At 42.1% G+C, this 18,013-nt stretch overlaps 1 long non-coding RNA gene across 1 annotated transcript in view; it reads right to left on the bottom strand.

Moving 5' to 3' along the window:
- The window catches only part of LOC128137862 (uncharacterized), a 32,103-nt gene that overhangs the window by 11,013 nt on the left and 3,077 nt on the right, over nt 1-18,013 (bottom strand). Inside the window, exon 2 of the long non-coding RNA XR_008233889.1 lies at nt 15,735-15,868. This is a non-coding gene — a long non-coding RNA (uncharacterized LOC128137862). The remainder of the gene's footprint in view (nt 1-15,734; nt 15,869-18,013) is intronic.

Here is an 18,013-nt window from a genome sequence, read left to right as displayed (position 1 = left end):
GGTGTGCACTGAACTCCACAAGCAGAACTGCAGGTATTCCCCTGGGATGCGTAGCCTATGCAAAATCCCCACAGCACTTTTGTCTTATGTGGCACTGTACAAAGAGGTAGGGGAGAAGTGTGCAGGAGAAATGAGGTGTGGGAGAAACTAGGATGCCACACATTGTGCATGCTCACAATATTGTTCTTGCTGGGATCAAGAAGGCTCACAGGGAAGCATATAAAGCTCTGACTACAAGTACCCAGTATTTTTAAAATGGCATCTACCTGCTGGGGAACACAGGCAGTAGCCTGGGCTAGATGCTGCAAGAGGGGCTGCTCAACAGCCCAAACCCCAGTTATAGTAGGCAGCACTCTGGCAAGGCCTAAAAGGGGCAGATCAGCATGACACTGAGCCCAGGCTGTTACTGCTTCTGAAGACACAAGGCTTTCATGGTTAAAAAGGTAAGCGGAAAGTGTTGATGTCTGCAAGTAGCACAAGGGGCATAAGGTTGTACCTTCCCAAGGCAAGCCTTGACTAATACAGAAGGGGATATGTATAGTTGTGGCAAAGTGTTTCTCAGGTAGTACCGCTATACTGTAAGCAACTGTGTGGTCACAAAGTGCCTCAGTGGCGTAATGGAAACAGATGCAACACATTAGGATTTATCAAAAGATAATCCAGTTGGTCTGTAATCTGTAAAGCAGTTATAACCCTTCCAGTTTACAACCCATTCCAAGAACATGATGCAACATCGTCCTGTTGTCTGAAGCAGGCAGCTGTTATGCAAAGGTTAAATAGCTTATTGGGAATCAACAAATACTATTCTTAGCAGGTTTATACAACAGTAAGTGACTGTTACAGCTTCCTTAGTTGCTGTCAACAGAGAGGTGTCTTGCTACTGCAAGGTGTTTGCAATTACATTGAATTGTCTACAGTGTCAGTCTGTAATTAAGAATGTAATGTAGTTATCACAGAGTGAAACTGTTTGCCTTATCTAATGGGAAATGTGATTAGATGACTGGAAGAATACCTCTGATCTGTCTTGTAAACACCTATGTTCTTCACCCACTTCCATATACGGAATATATGCTTTGGGTATGTCCAGGAGGAATCTGCTTCACACTTTGATACAGTATTGCTCCATTGTTTAAAATGTTATATTTAATCAATTATTTGATTTAAATATTGGGTATTTTCTCTGTTAAGACTCTCTTGCCATCTCAGGTTGGCTGTTCCTTTTCTTACGTGCCATAGGAAACACAGTCAAAGAAGGTATGTTTCATTAGATGATGCCATGATCAAAGGCATAACCAAATGACTGGAAGATCATACAAATTTTGGTAACAAGTGCTACCGATGTCCAAAAAATTCCAACATTACAATCAAAGCAAAAGGCTTTACATTTTCCCCTGTCACATTGCTGAAAGTAATTCTGATGTATAAAAGCATGCAGGTCTGAGGAGAAACAGCTGAATGCCTATTATTAATGAATTTGTTTCAGAGTTGTAGGTTGCATTCCACAGGCTTTATCCTCATCCACTAAAACCAGTAGGGTTTTTTCTTTCACTTCAACAAGCACAGGACTTAGTCCCTTGTGACATTTCCCCTGTTTTCTAATTACTAAGCTACCTCATGTGTTGAGCAAAGCAGTACAGTTACGCCATTACCCTGCCTAAGTAAGCTGTGGGGATAACTTAAACAGAAACTGCTCAGTAAGAAACTGCCAAATTAATTGCGACTGCTTTCTGTTACAGAAAAAAAATTAAATCGCAGATGTTGTCATTACCATCACTGGTGTCATGACTGCTGTTCACCAGTGTCATTACAGGAGCATGATTGCTGCAATTTGATTGCTGGAAAGTCACATTACAAGTAGCATGGTGGACCAGGCTATTTGGCAGTTTTACAGCATGTTACTATCTTTGACACAGAACAAGACAGTACTAGTAATGCTATTGGTGGTTACACAGCCATCTGCAATAAAGGAAGCATACTAAGGGTTAGCAGACCTGCTGCTCAAAGAACATCCAATGTAAGGCACACAAGCAAATAAAGCACGAGCCAGGGAGGCATCTGCTCACAGGTGGAGTACTTCCCAGAACAGATGGGTATTCAGGACCATCTCAAGTAAGGAAAGGAAATTGGCATAAGCTTTTTTTCAGTTTCTTTTTAATGGGCTTATACAGTATTTTTATGAACAGAGCTAGAGTACAATACTAGGAACTAGGTAACTTTTATTAATCTCTCACAAACCTGTGAATATGGAAAAAGATGAATAAAATAAACAAGCAGATGTATGGTGGCAAGTCGCCAGGTTCAGGTGAATTCTCATGTGAATATGATTAAAATTCAGCAGTGGCTCTGGCTCCCATGCTTGCTAGTTTATTTAGCAGTCTCCTAGATTGCTCTCAAATTCCAAAATTGATGGGTAAAACTATTTCACTGACTTTAGAATGAACAAAACCAAAACTGGGTTTCCTGTAAATCTGCTTCCCTAACAATCACTGATTGAGGTTCAGGGGTGCTTCTAACCACCAGTGGGTCAGAAAAGATTGTTCTTTCCCCCTTTCATCCTCCTAGTCAGACAAATAGTGAATCTTTTACAGAGTTGTGAAAACAACACGTTCAGCTCAGTCATAATGGGAAAATAATTTCTCAGAGAAAAGGGGGAATGTGCGGGGTTCACAGCCAATGCAGATTTAGCTGGGCTGGATGGCCAGAGGTAGCCAAGAAACATTGAAGATGAGCTGGGGCAGCTGCCTTCCTGCCCCCCATGAGGGCTGCAGTGCGGCCATGCCTGTGGCATGGGTGGTTGAGGAGGAAAGGCCCATGACCTTCTTTCTTCGGGCATTGTGGCAATTTCAGGAAATAGTCCATCTGCTGCCTGCATGCCCTTCTGCTTTGTCACAGCTTGAGATCTGTGAGCAAAGAGCACGATACACGGTTTAGGAAGTGTGATAAGTATTTCTACTACTCTTTTTTCTTAGGTGTTGCACCTAAAATATCACTAGTGTAAAGCAAGCACAACATATCACTAGGATCTATTAAAATGCACAAAGAATAACTCTGTACTTTATAATTTAAAATACAGCACTTTCCTAACAAGTTACTTCTGTAGGTATGCTTACTGCCTATGGAAAGAAGGGGTTCCCTGGGAAACAATTCCCTGCTCAACATGATGTTGCTTCTGTATTTAACCTGTAGTTTATATCTGGGGAGGACACATAAGGCATGAGAGAAGGGGAATGATTTTTTCTGTTTAGTTTGTGGAGGATTTTGCATTGCATTTTTCAAAAGGATGAATGTGAACAAATGTGAATAGTTCACAAATGTGAACTATTTAAAAAAGCTATGACTGAAGATCTCAGCCATTTTCTCAAAACCCAACATGTTTAAATAACATTCATGCTGCTACTGAGTTTTACAGAAACAGCAACCAGTGCTGAGTGGTTAACCAGAGAGTAACAGTCTGTACATGGAGGTGAATATAAAGTTTTTCCACATTTCCTGCTGAGACCTTATCTCATAGCTTATCACACAGACTAAATAAAAATGGAATTTAATTGACGTCACTTCACGCTAGAATATTAATAGAGCCAGAAAATATCTGCCTAAGGACCTTGCTGATCTTAATGACTTGTGTGATATCTTATCTAGGGAAGAATTTTATTCTTGCTCACATCACAATCTGAATAAGCAAAATAAGGAAAAATAAGGAAATATGTTAGGATATAAGTTCCAATTAAAATTTTGCCTCATGAAAGCTGTATCTATAGAGTAAGGAAAATGAGTTGCTTTTTCTTAAACAAATCTGTACATGAAAAGGTGGTCATCCTATTTACTGCTTATCAATTAAATCCCCCCCTTGTTTGGCACTATTTTTAATGTGTTCATGTGCTGAAGTAATCAGCCTTTCTGCTGTAAAATGTTCAAACCATTCTTAAAGTTTACAGTTGCCATGATATTAACATAAGAGATTTTATTCTGCCATTAACCCTTATTAGTTCAACAGTATTTGTTATTTGATTGTATAGTCCTGTGTGCAGCTTGCAATTACAAATCCCCTGGCAATATACGAATGCATTCTGCAAACCACTGAAGACCTTAGAAACCTACACATGACACCATCTGCTTCATCGCTTTTCTCAGGAAAAGCACGGTGTCTTCATGGCTCAGGCAGTTCAGAACTGGGAAGAAAGGGCTGCTTTGGTTAAGACACAAATCCATATAAATTTGCAGCCTAGCATTACTTAGTTCTGCATTGATGTGGTAATATTTCTGTTTATTTTTCATTTTGACTTTTTATTATCAGTCACATCACTGTACTTCCTTGTTTTAGCTGAGAAGCACAAGTACCAACAGAGCCTGAGAAAAGTCCTTTCTGCCTTTTCAGGTTGGATGGGAAGCACAGTCTCATAAGACTGAGTCCTATTTTGGTCTTGTAACCAAAAACATTTAAATAGGTAGGGAGGAGATTTAAACCTATGCATTGTATTTCACAGAATCAGAGAATCACGACTGGTTGATGCTGGAAGGCATCTCTGGACATCATCTGGTCCAACCCCCCTGCCCAAGCAGGGCCACCTAGAGACAGTTGCCCAGGACCATGTCCAGATGGCTTTTGAGTATCTCCGAGGATGGAGACTCTGTAGCCTTCCTGGGCAACCTATGCCAGTGCTGAGTCACCCTTACAGTGAAAAACTGTTTCCTGATGTTCAGAGGGATCCTTCTGTGTTTCAGTTTGTCATTGCCTCTTGGCTTGTCACTGGGTATCACTGAAAAGAGCCTGGCTCCATCTTGTTTGCACCCTCCCTTCAGGTATTTATATACATTGATGAGATTCCCTCTCAGCTTTCTTTTCTCCAGGCTGAACAGTCCCAGCTCTTTCAGCCTTCAGTCTTCAGACACTTCTCCCAGGTGCCAAGATCAGTCAAAGATTATTGGCAGTGGCCTCACAATGACATCTGCCAGCTCCCTCAGCACTCATGGGTGCATCCCATCTGGGCACATGGACTTACATAAGACCAGTTTGCTTAAGTATTCCCTGACCTGATCCTCTTCTACCAAGGATACATCTTCCCTCCTCCAGACTTTCCCCATGGTCTCTGAGGCCTGGGATTCCTGAAGGCCAGCCTTGCTAGTAAAGACTAAGGCAAAGAAGGCATTCAGTACTTCAGCCTTTTCCATGTCCTGCATAACCAGGTCCCCGTCTCATTGAGCAATGGACCCACATTTTCCCTAATCTTCTTTTTGTCACCTATGTACTTACAGAAGCCCTTCTTGTTGCCTTTGACATCCTGGCCAGATTAAATTCCATTTGGGCTTCAGCTTTCCTAACTTCCTCCCTGGATGTTTGGACAATGTTTCTGTGTTCCTCCAAGGTTACCTGTCCTTGCTTCCACCTTCTGTATGCTTCCTTTTTGTGTTTGAGTTTGGCCAGGATCTCCTTGTTCATCCATGCAGGCCTCCTGGCATTTTTGCCTGACTTCCTATTTGTTGGGATGGACTGCTCTTGAGCTTAGAGGAGGTGATCCTTGATTTCTTGGGCCCTTCTTCCCTCCAGGTTCTCATCCCATGGGACTCTTCCAAGAAGATCTTTGAAGACGCAGAGTCCGCTCTCCTGAAGTCCAAGGGTTGTGATCTTGCTTTATACCCTTCTCACTGCCCCCAGGAGCATGAACTCCACCATTTCATGGTCACTGCAGCCAAGGCTGACTTTGACCTTCACATTCCCAACAAGCCCCTTGTTGTTGGTGAATATGAGGTCCAGCGGAGCACCTCTCTTTGTTGGCTGAACTGATTTTGGTTGAGTTGTATTCAAATTGAGCTTTCAAATATTGAAGTTGCAAACATGTGTTGATGATCTAGAGTAAGTTTAATGTCAAAATGTCATGTTGGTAGATGATTGTCATTATTGAGACAAATCAAGTCATTGAGGGGGGCTGGTGGGGAAAGCAATACCTAACATGGGAGAACTCACTGGTGGTACCACTTGTCACAGGCAAAGGCAGCCAGTCCCCAGCTGACTGTACACATCTTGCTTCTGCAGAAACTTAGTTCCTACGACCTACTGGGCTTACAAGCATCTTCCCAAAAAGCTGTTTTTTAAAACACTAGTCCAATGACTCCTCAACAAAGGGTAGTAATAAAATAAAAAATAAAGCTAGTAAAAAGGGGAAAAAAGTGTCATTTGTCTAACACAGGAGTGCATTATGACTACAGAATGCAAGAATTATGTATGTGAATGAAAGTTGGATGTGCTTTTAAAATTTGCTACCAAAATGATTAGGTCAGTGTCCTGGTTTCAGCTGGGATAGAGTTAACTGTCTTCCTAGTAGCTGGTACAGTGCTATGTTTTGAGTTCAGTATGAGAAGAATGTTGATAACACTGATGTTTTCAGTTGTTGCTAAGTAGTGTTTAGACTAAAGTCAAGGATTTTTCAATTTCTCATGCCCAGCCAGCAAGAAAGCTGGAGGGGCACAAGAAATTGGCACAGGACACAGCCAGGGCACCTGACCCAAACTGGCCAACGGGGTATTCCATACCATGTGACGTCACATCTAGTGTATAAACTGGGGGGAGTGGGGGCAGGGAATCGCCGCTCGGCGACTAACTGGACATCGATCGGCGGGTGGTGAGCAATTGCACTGCGCATCATTTGTACATTCCAATCCTTTTATTACTGCTGTTGTCATTTTATTAGTGTTATCATTATCATTATTAGTTTCTTCTTTTCTGTTCTATCAAACTGTTCTTATCTCAACCCAAGAGTTTTACTTTTTTTTTCCCCTATTTTCTCCCCCATCCCACTGGGTGGGGGGGGAGTGAGTGAGCAGCTGCATGGTGCTTAGTTGCTGGCTGGGGTTAAACTACGACACTCAGCAAGTCTGAGCCTCTTTCAGTGGATTTAGGTCTTCTTCTTGAGAAAGCTGACCAGTGACCAGCAAGTCTTCATTAAATACACCACTGTTGACCTGGGGACAAAGGTGTCATATTTTACAGTACTGCTAAGCTTGCCAGGCATTAACTACCCTAGCTGTGTAGGTGCCAAACAAGTACAGCAGGTGAGCAGCTCTTTACTTAAAGTGAAAGTGAAGCTGTGCCCGATGCCCAAATCATGTCTATCAAGACATGCAGTTGAGGGCTTTTTCCTATCAGGCCTCCAAAAGGCTATTTCTACAGGGGAAAAAGTTTAAAAAAAATTGTGAATTTTGCATAATCAGCATTAGGAGTTTGTATTACTTATTCTTCTAGTGGTTATTTGTTTTAAAATAAATTCCATGCTGAGGCAAGAAATATATTTACATAGAGATGTTTCTAGAAAAAAACTTCTTCCCCTGTCCCCAATGTTACATTCATTCATAATTTCACATCTGTCACAACTGGTCTATTACAAACTACCCAAAGGATTGTGTTCCTTGAACTCAGGAGGAAATTGTATTTTATGCTTGCAACAAAAATATTTTATGAATTTTTTGGTCTAAATAAAAAACCCAGCTGACTGTTAAGTGAATACAGGAACTGAGAAATGCTAATACTACGTTTGTAAACCAGACTGGATTAAAAGAAACCCTGAATGTTCTATAAGCCCTAAGTATGGCTCAGACAAAGAAAACTTCAGATCAGGCAATTTAAAGGACAACTTACCTATTCTTGTTAAGAGAAATTTGGGGTACAAATAAAAAAAAATTGTATTTCCAATATTGCTTTATTTGCCAAATGCTGTATTATCTGAGACAAAAGATGTTTTCAAGATGATATGTGAAGGATGGGATTTTATGGACTAGCCTTACACTATGATTGGTTTTTTTGAACAAATACCAAAAATGCAATTGTTTGGCAGCATAAATAAAAATTTAGGGCCACAGAAAGTTCTGTATTGGATCAGATCAGTGTTCCAACTCTGACCAAGAAATGCTTCAGATATCTCAAAGACACATACCGGAATGGATATTTTTGGAACAGCCTATTATAAATCACCTTATTCAGCAATCTAACTTGTGCCCCCCAAGCATGAGAGTTCTTATCTTATATTTTTAATACTAACTAATCTGCAGCTGTGGATGATCACATTATTCATATAAATGCATAAACCCCACTGAATCTATGGCATTTTCTGGACAATCATTCCATACAGATCACCAAGTGTACAAGACAAAATAAATACATTACCTGGCAGAAGTACCTGAATCACTTACTTTATTTCAGTTATATGTTTAATTTGTGTTTTGACAGAATAAATAACCACTGTGTTTTCTACCTGGCCTGAAACTAGGAGCTTTCCAAACCTTGTGATTATTTGTAAGGAACATCTTAGGATGTCTCCTATTCCTGCTACATCCTGTTAGAGATAAGGATGTCTGGAAACTGTAACAGTAGTTCCATGTAAGAGCACATTATTGATACTAATGAGAAGTAGCAGCACTGGTGGTGTTCCTGCTGTGTTCTGTATGTAGCTGGCTGTGCCCATTAAGCTATGAATGACTTTGACATGTAAGTGCTGAGTAATGCCCAGCACACCATAGGTCAATGACATATTAAAATCCATATTTTGAGAGAGAACGTTATAATATTATCAGGTAACTTAGTTGATTGTTTTCAAACAGTATAGGAGTTATTGCATGAGGAGGAGAAAACCTGGGTTCCTTCTGTTTCTTCTGTGTTGAACTGCTCTGTAGGTGGCTTTAGCTTTACTCCTTGTCTTTCCTATGGGCCAGCTGGGGCAGAGGCAGGGCCCTCATGCTCTTAGACCACTTGTCTCTGTTTCCAGTACATAAGGTCTGCTGAGATACCTGGAAGCAGCAAAAAAATAAATGCATGGATTTCAAAATTAGCTTTCAGAGGAGTACCCTTGTTAAGATTGGAAATCTATAAAAACATGTGTTTTAGGTAACGACTTTCTTCCTCCTAAAGGAGAAAAGATTTCAAAGGGCCCAGTGATTCCCTTTAACTTGAAGAAAACGCATCAGGCTGGTAGAGGAAACAAATCCTGGAAATGCAAGTGTTACAGTTTTACAAGCAAGCACAAGGAAAAACTCGCACTCTTAAAACTTGCATGGCTAACATAAATGAGATAATCTATTTTAAACTGAGTAGTTGTGTGTGGCTGCACATCAAAATAACGCGAGGTAAAGAAGCACAGGAGGAGCCTCTTTTTGCCGGCTTTGCTGTGTTAATAGGAACTGCCCTTTAGGTGGTACTCTTAAAATTCACCTGTGTACCAGAGCAGCGGCTGCCCAAGCAGGGTGTGTGGTCCTGCTGTGCAGTGCTGCACACATGCCATCAAACAAATCTTCATCATTTTTAGCTTCTTTCTCAGATACCTAGCGTGGTCCTTGGTAAAGGTACTTCCAGTCTTTTGCCTCAACACACTTACACACTTTCTACATGATCAGTATTTTTATTGCTGCAATACTGACTTCTCCTCAACCAATTCCTGCACTGCTGATGAGTACGGGAATAAGAGAGTCTGGAGACAAGGAAACTAAAGAAATATCTCTGTGCAGTGTGTCACTGCACGTGACCCTTCTCTTGAGTTCCTGGTTGAGTCCTGGAATGCTGCCTTAGCTGTTTGCTGGATGGGTAGGCAGCAAGAAGTGAGAAGGAGGAGGGTAGCCATGTATCTTTCATTTCAATACATTCTGTTTTAAAATTATTGGTAACATTTTCTGTGGAAAAATAACTTGTTTTGTCATCACAATATTCAAGTTTATCCACTTTTTTGCTCTCTCACCTTTTTAGCATAGAAATTCTCATGAGTTTTGAGGTAATGTGAGGGGACGACTTTTCTTGTAGTGTTCTCAATGTTTCCTCATACTGCTGTTACATTGCAAAAGCAGGAAATGTCACGTGTGTACAAAGGGTGTAAGAATACAAACACAGTTCTCTAAACACTCTTGGGCTTTTGAGAACAATAGTATTTCTCAAGATCGACTGATCGTATTGCGTATACACAATGCTTTCTCTCTCTGCTAAATATTTATGACAAAAAAGAGAATGAACTGCCTATTTGTCAGCTGAGTATATTTTCCTCTGGCTACAATCTGCAAAAGATAAGTGTTAGTATAGTCAATTTTTCCATGTCAGAGCAGAGCTCTAGCCGGTGCCACTAGAAACATGTTCCTGCCCACACTTGTTAGAGAAACAGCAACTCCCTGTCCCAGAATGAAGCCCCAGGTTACAGTTTTCCAGCATGGGGTGTCTCTATAGTCCAGCTGGTGTCAGCTGTTGTTCAAGCACCGCAATAGCTAGCCGATGTCTAATTCTTCATCAGGACAGGGATTCATTCTATCTCAAGTGTGGAAACAGCACTAATGCTTCATCCTTTTCTGTGTAGTTTTCAAGTCATTTTGTCATACAAGATTCTTCCTTTCCCGATCCAAGGTTTTTTCAATGTTTTCTTTCTTTCTTCCTTTCCTTCTCTCTCTTTCTCCCCCCAATATTGGCAGACATCTAAGGCAGTAAAGGCTCATCTGTTCACCCTGATTTAAACTGAATGTGGTTGGTCTTTGTCTTTCTTGATTGTTTTTTCTAACAACCCGGATCTGACATACAGGGGCATGCAACATGCTTATAAAAATTTTCCAGTGTGTCACATTTTTCCCCCTTGAGGGAAAGGACTGAGCAGGAGTACATTGAGTGCTCCTGGGAACTTCTTCCTCTGCTCTGGGATGCAGTGCCTTCTAGATTTTTCTTGTTTCCTTTCCATTGCCAAGCAACCCACAGCCCTCAAATTATTTGTAGGCACCTTTCTAATGGGACTATGCAATCAGGATGCAAATGACTAAATTTTTTTTTTTTTTTTTAATGTGGTACAGCTCGTCTTCATTGCTCCTGAGAGCTTGGATTTTCAGGTGGGACAAGGTCCTGCCTCTGCCTCTTCTTGGTTACATCAAGAGCCACCCCTCCCTGCTGGTGGGTGCAGGTAGCACCCCGTGGGACAGCTGGGCCAGAATAATTCTGGCCCCCTGCAAAGCTGGGCATGTGCCACAGTAATTTGCCTTTCCTCTTACGCAGGTTAACTAAGAAAGGACTCAGATGCTTCCCACTTCAGCTTCCACATTTTTCTCAAGGGTTTTGTCATAAAAATCTACAGTCTTTTTAAAGGGGAGTAGATAAATATCTCCAATAATTTGGGGCAATAATTTAATCCTTATGCAGGACAGATACTCTGGCCTCTCCACAGCTTCCCAATCTCTGACTCAGCATTTTATCACTTGTCCCAGTGTACAAGCAGTTGCTTTTTTTCCATGTGAACAATTGCTAAACCCTCCTGGTTCCCATCTGCTGAATTCTGGGTTCCAGAAAACCACAAGAGAAGCAGCACAGTGCTGCACTCCTTGTCCTTTGGGCCTGCACGAGCAACGTCTTGGCAGTGTGGGTGCATGGTGGCCTCAGTGAACTGGTCAGCCTTCAAGCCAAGAAAGACTCAGGAAAGCTTCTGCTACAGAAACCCATTTAACTGAGGGGATCAGGTTTTCAGCTTGGTTTTAGGCAAGTCCCTTTGAGGCCTTGTTGTGACCATCCTGGACTGCCTTTCATAGCTGGATTTTCATGACTTTTCTGACCTTCTAAGAGGGCCTGAGAATTTTTTTTTCTCCAGAGACATGTTCTTTCTCTCAAGAATGTCTATATTTCAGTATTTTCTCATGAAGAGTTACACTACCCATGCAGAGGACATACTTCGGAAGACTGGTTCAAATACTTCTACCAATAATTACTCCCACCCCTCAATTTATAAAAGATCATCTTCTGTATGGGAAGGTCTGGGTATCAGACCTTGCTCCTGACCCTTTCTTAGCAGTAGGGGAACATGTGATATATAATGAAAAAGAAAACTATGCAGAAGAACAGGAAGATGATCCACTTAGTTCTTTCCTTTCCAAACTAACAGGTACATAATGTTCCTGTCTTTCATTTTACCATTAAATGTGCCGCAAAGTCTTTCATCTGGCAATCGTTACATTGAATTCAGCCAGTTTTGCAAAAGGCTGAAAGTTATTTCTATGGCAGAGATATTTTATATCCTTCAAGCCAAGTTTCATGGGTCTCTACTCCACCACATGCATGAGAAAACCCCTCAGCAAGTACAGCTTTATTGAGTTCACCAGTGACATCCCTGGGAATGCACTGGGGGCTATTACAGGCCAGGCTAAGCCATGCTGGGAGGCCATGGAGGCATGAAGTGGTTATAAAAAAGAAAACAAGGTTTTCCTTTTTTATCATTCACAAATTAAAGTCTGCTATGAACACGAGTTTTTAATTAGGTTGATGACTATGGAAAATGTATGTGCAGTTAAACTAACAAGTTCATGAGGTCTTGATCATAAGCTGTCCTGTGATGAGTAGCACAAACCTGACTGTTTCATCAACCTGGTGAGTTTTTCAGCATAAGTGAACTCCTGAGAAGGACACTGCTCACCTGAGAAAGCTTCTCAGCAATTTACTGATGGGTTTGTTGCCCCAAAAGAATTTTAATTGTCAGCTTAATACACTGGACTCCATTATTTGAAACAAAACCTTGAGTTGTTTATCTTTTCAGATTAGGTTATGTAACTCTCTAGGCCCTAATTGGGAAAGTAATCAGGCTTCTAGGAAGTGGTGAAGAAGCACATTCCTTCTCTTTCTCTGAAAAGGCAAATTCCTTTTCGTTTCTGCTTTACTACACTTCAGCCAAAGTAATGGGAGGATTTTTGTTGTTATCAGTGGACTTCAGACCAGCGCTATTGCCTTGATGGTTGAACTGGTTTTCTGATCTTAAGCCTGAAACAACAAAGAGTTTCTGTGTATTTAAGGTTTTATCTTACTATCTAATAGTAACAAAGTGGTCGTCGTCTTCTTTTTTTTTTTTTTTTTTGCCAGACCCTTCCTTGCTGACAGTGATGACTTAGATCTTTTACAAGTTTGAAAACAGAGGCTTTTTCAACAGATTGGTAAACCAAGATATCACTCTGACTTTCAAAGATTTGAATGCGTTGGGAAGAACATGTTTTCAAAATAATATTTAGGGTAGCATTTAAAGGAATTAAAACTTTATTTGGAATATAAATATGAGTCTAATTTTAAACAGTATAAAAGCATTGGTGTGGGCATGATGTCTGAGGACAAAGATAAGGGATGGAGGTAACACCTTTTATTAGACCAGAGCAAAATACAAATGGAGAAAATTACCCAGGGTTTAAGCAGATATCTATGAACTGATCATCTCTTAAAGAAAATGCACCTGGTATGTGTGAAGAAGAGGGACCATTAATTTGAAGTAAAGCAGAAATGAAAAGGAATTTGTCTTTTCAGAGAAAGAGAAGGAATGTTTCCTAGCCTGTTTAAATTACTAGTGTAGATGAAGGCAGATCTTGAAGTTATTTGTTTTCAGTTGGTTTGTGGTTGGAAGGAAGTTCTACCTCTGTCTAATTATCTAACTCCTTCCTTGGGTTGTGCTTCTCTTGAACAAGCTCCTCATTATATCAGTCTTTAAAGAACCACTGAGCAAAGTGAGAGAGCAGCAGCTTGTGTCATAGAGCTAACTAATGACAATAAATTCACAAATGTGCAGTTGGAGCCTTCGCAGGCTTCGAGGACAGGACTGAACACCTGTCAGACAACCGGGCTACAAGATACCGTGAAACTCTGGGAAGAAGCAACAGAAAGGGCCAGGGGGTGGGGGAAAACCTTTAACTTGGAGCTCGGTAATGAAGAAATTGCTTTGCAAAACTGCTTGTTTGCCTGTGTAGTCATTATGGGATGCAGCACTTAATGGGGACAGAAGTTCAGCTAGTACAGTCATTCTACCTGTTCTGGAGCGGGGGGCTGCACTGTGAAGAACTCCTGGGAAACAGAAGCACTAAACACTAGTGTCCAGAGTGATGGTTCTACAGGCTTTCTTTTGCCCATATACACCTAGATTGGATCACTTCCTTTGTATACTAGGGTGCAGAGTGATTTTTACTGACCCTGTTTCTCTCTGAGCACAAGAACAGAGAGAAACATACATTTTACATGGCAGCAAGGATATGTGATACATGTCCCAACCTGTGTGCTACATGGGACTATGCTAATGGTTAAATCTTACTTTCTGTGTCCTTTGTGACACTCTGCTGCAGGCAGGTCAGATTTTCCTCTTTCTGAGCAAATCAGTTTTCTTTAGAACAACATGCCCTTTCCATATCTCACAGGTTCAACAAACTTTGCAAGAGTTTGCAAAGTGTAAGAACACAAGAAAAGGCAGATACAAGAGATCCAATTCTTGTTTGCACTGTAGCCACTCCATGCTTATTGGCAGTACGCAGGAGCTTCAAAAGATAGCTTACACTAACCTTAAGGTGGTTTTAAGCTACCAGATTGATGTAAATGCTACTCAGTGCATATTTGTCCCGCACAGTACCCATGACTTAATTGTGCTGACACTGTAAAACCAGAAGAGCTCTGCCTTGAGCTTCTGGCCATCTAAGGACAACATGCCAGAATTTAACCTCCTGCAGAGCTTGTCCTTCTTACCTAGAGAGAGGCATGACTTGTGGCACAACATTAATATACAGATGTGAGCATGCTGCTGTAGCAGATGGATTGTCATTTGGATGTGTATTACTGCAGTCTGCACTAGATGGACAGACTACAGCAAAGGAAGGTGCTGAACAAGGGAACTGCATAAGGTGAGATGATCCATGAAGAAAAATGTGCCAAGTATGTGCTTTTATGGGAGACATAGGCAAAGCAAGCTTCCCTCAAATCATTAGTCTCAGATAAAGCTACCACATGCCAAGCAGAAGTGTTGCTGTCAGTGCTTTCTGAAGGAAACAGCAGCATGCTGAGAAGGCCTGCGCCTTCCCATGATGATCACAGAGAGATACGTCCTCAGCACATGCGCTGAAGGGAAAAGATTTATCACCGACAATCCAGTGTGGAGACAAGAGGCCAGATGTAGCTGACCTCAGGGCTTGCTTACCTGATAGAAACAGAGGGGATTCCCTTACAACATCGATGACCTTTACTGTACTGAGAGCTACTCCTGGCACCATACGTTTTAACCGTGCTGTACAAAGCCGGAGACATATTATTTTGGCAGAAGACACCACCAAGCGCTGGAGCATAGGCACTGCATGTAGGCTTTGCTAAAGGAGAAGCTGTTATGAACCATACTAACTGCCCTGTACAAGTTTTTGGCCATGCTATAATGTATTTTTTCTGCAGTGCCAAAGCAAACTAAAGACCTTTGACACTTTTAAAATATGCATTAACTTGAAAGCCCTTCAAACATAGTTTTAAGGTTTTCTAAAATAGATTTGGAAAAATGGAAGAAAACTGAAATGAGGCTTCAGGGAATGAAGTACTCAAAATTAATTCTAACTTATTAGGTGACTGTGTTTCAAACTGAAGATGCTCCTGATGATGATAATGCACAACATAGTACTGACGTACCTCTACAGCTTCCAGCTGAGAAATCAGCTTGTTTCACTCAGGGTCCCCTACAGCATATTATACTGCATGCATGAGACCCGCATAGGTATAGGAGCTAGTGTGACTGAAAAGATCACCTACTACTTTATTTTATGCTTAGGAGAAAAATTATTGTAACCAACTATGTGTAATCAGAGTTTTTCATGGCAACATGAATTTTAAAGGAATGAGGAATTTAAATGTCTTCAAATAGTTACAAGATTAAATATTAAAAAACACCTGGGCTCTTCTTGGAAACCTGACTCATCTGCTCCCATGGGCTGTGTGATGAGACTCATTGTTCTAGTGCAGCACCCACCTGAGGAGGAAACAGGAGAGGCCACTCCATGATCACCTTGAGGCCAGGGGGGCTGCAGTCCTGGAGCAGAAGTCTTAGCATTGCTGGAAGGTGCCTTCTAAGGGGCTTGTAGGTTTCTGTCTGACCTGAAAAGCCTGAAAGCTGATGAAGGGAAGGAGACTTTGCTGAGGCATCTCTTGTAAGCTGCCAAGTGGGAAAAGCTAGTTTTGAGTCTGCTGCATACAAGAGGACTGTGCTGGTTGTCAGCATTACATCCACTCTTGATGCAAGAGCAGAAAGTGTTTACTGGATGCAAACTGTGTTTAAAATCCTAACAGCATTATCAGTTTTAATTCTTTGAAATCAAATAAATAATATTTGTCTGTAGGGCAAATCACAGGCCAAGCCCAAGCTTGCTGGCTGCTTTGCTGCCCACCAGTTTTATCCATGTGTTGAAGAGATCAGTATATGCTCATAGAATTTAGCCAGAATTCACTGTTTTCCAATAGAAAACTGCCCTGCTCAGATCATTTACCAGCACCTGCATTCACTCCTCACATAGATCAGTATTGATATCTGGGTCAGATTTTTTCACAAATCTCTTACCTCTACTGAAAACCAGCAGAATTATGACATATATTTAGCAATATCTTCAGTTTCAGAAATGTACTTGGTCAAATGTTTATCCACATGGGATTCCTGTTTTAGCCCAGCATTTAAAGTATTGTAACTCATGTTGCTTTCCTTCTATGTTAATACCGCTTTACTCTTTTCCACTTGCTTCCCTTTACTTGTTCTCTGTGTGTTGCATTGTGATATTTCATGTGTGTTGAATGAACTCCTTGTGAACCTGCAAGAGCCCACTTTAGTGACTGGGTTTGACCTGGCTGGGACTCCTGGCTAAAGCTGCAGTAAAGCCAAAACTCCATGATTCAGGCTGAGAAAAAATTAGCATTTTAATTTTCTATCTCCTATTCTGTTCCTCTTTTTCTGCCCCTGATTACTGGCAAGCCCCTGGGAAGCTCACTTCATGCTCTTTTGCAGCAGTCTGCTCAGGGAGGTGTGATGAGATTTAGGAGTGAAGGGAAGGCAGAGAAGAGCTCTGTCCTGTTAACAGACTAATGCAAGATTGCTTGGCACACAGACTGGAAGCTGCCTGCTGTGGCAGTGTCAATGGTAACAGCAAGAGGAGGTGACTAAAACCAGGCTGCCTCCTCCTGAGGCAAAGTCACAGGTATGTTTCAGCAGAAGTGTCCAAAGCCTCAGCTGAAGATCTTGGCATTGCAGGACTTGCTCTGAAACATCCCCTCCAAACTCCTGTCAGCTGATCTCTATGAGGACTGGACGTCTGCTTTGGAGAAGCGGAGCAGCAAGACAGATTAGAAGAACTGGAAGAGTAAGTTTTTCAACCAGTCCCACTGCTATGGACCTACTGGGACCCCTTTGTTAAAGGATGGCAGCCCAGCCAGCCTGGCACTGGGCCTTGTGACTCTTGATTTTTGACGGGTGAAAAATGGGGGCAGAAAGGAAGGTGCAGAGGTGCGAACTCTGTGGTGGACAGAGCAGCAAACTTCAGGGCTGTATCCCCCCTTCCAGCCCCACAGTCAGTAACTGCATGCTTGGCCACACAGCCCAGGGGCAGAGGATCCACTGGAGTTGGCACCGTTAGGGAAGTGTTGATTGCCCTGGGAGGCATGCAGGTAGCACTGGAAGCTGTGGGATAGGAGGGCTTATGCACAGTTTGGAGCCAGGTTGAAGACCTTCCTCAGGGTAAGGACTGGCTTGTCCCCATAGACATGTGCACAGCTGCGCATGTGTGGGAGCTCATGCAGAGACAGGCTGCATCCACGCCACCTGCCCAAAGCCCCTGCTCATGCAGATGAGCTCTAGGAAGGAGCAAATGTCTGTTCTGAGCCCTTCACCAAGGAGCAAATCACCCTGATGCTTGCTCTGCTTCTCCTGTGCTTCCTCCAACTCCTCATGCTCCTCTTCCTCCCACCTATTGTGCTCTCAGCCCAGCTGCTTTTCACCTGCAGGACCCAGTGCCCCCCTTTCTCTGCCAACCCTACTGCCAGGGCCTGGGCAGGAGGGTGAGGAGCAGCAAGTCCTGAGGCAGGGCCTCTTGCAGGAAGCCTGGGCATTCCTGCAGCAGCCCTAGCTCCCTACTAGGAATCACAGCCCCTTGGGAATCCTACAGGACAGTCAGGGATAGTCCACATGGAAATCAAGCTGATGCTGGAGGCATTGATTCAGGAAACTGTGCAGCAAGCTTTGCTCGAAGATCTGACATGGTTGCAGAG

The sequence above is a fragment of the Harpia harpyja genome, chromosome Z (genome assembly GCF_026419915.1).
Source record: "Harpia harpyja isolate bHarHar1 chromosome Z, bHarHar1 primary haplotype, whole genome shotgun sequence".
Classification (NCBI taxonomy): domain Eukaryota; kingdom Metazoa; phylum Chordata; class Aves; order Accipitriformes; family Accipitridae; genus Harpia; species Harpia harpyja.
The sequence above is the reverse complement of the archived record's forward strand: the minus strand, read 5'-3'. Positions and strand labels throughout refer to the sequence as shown.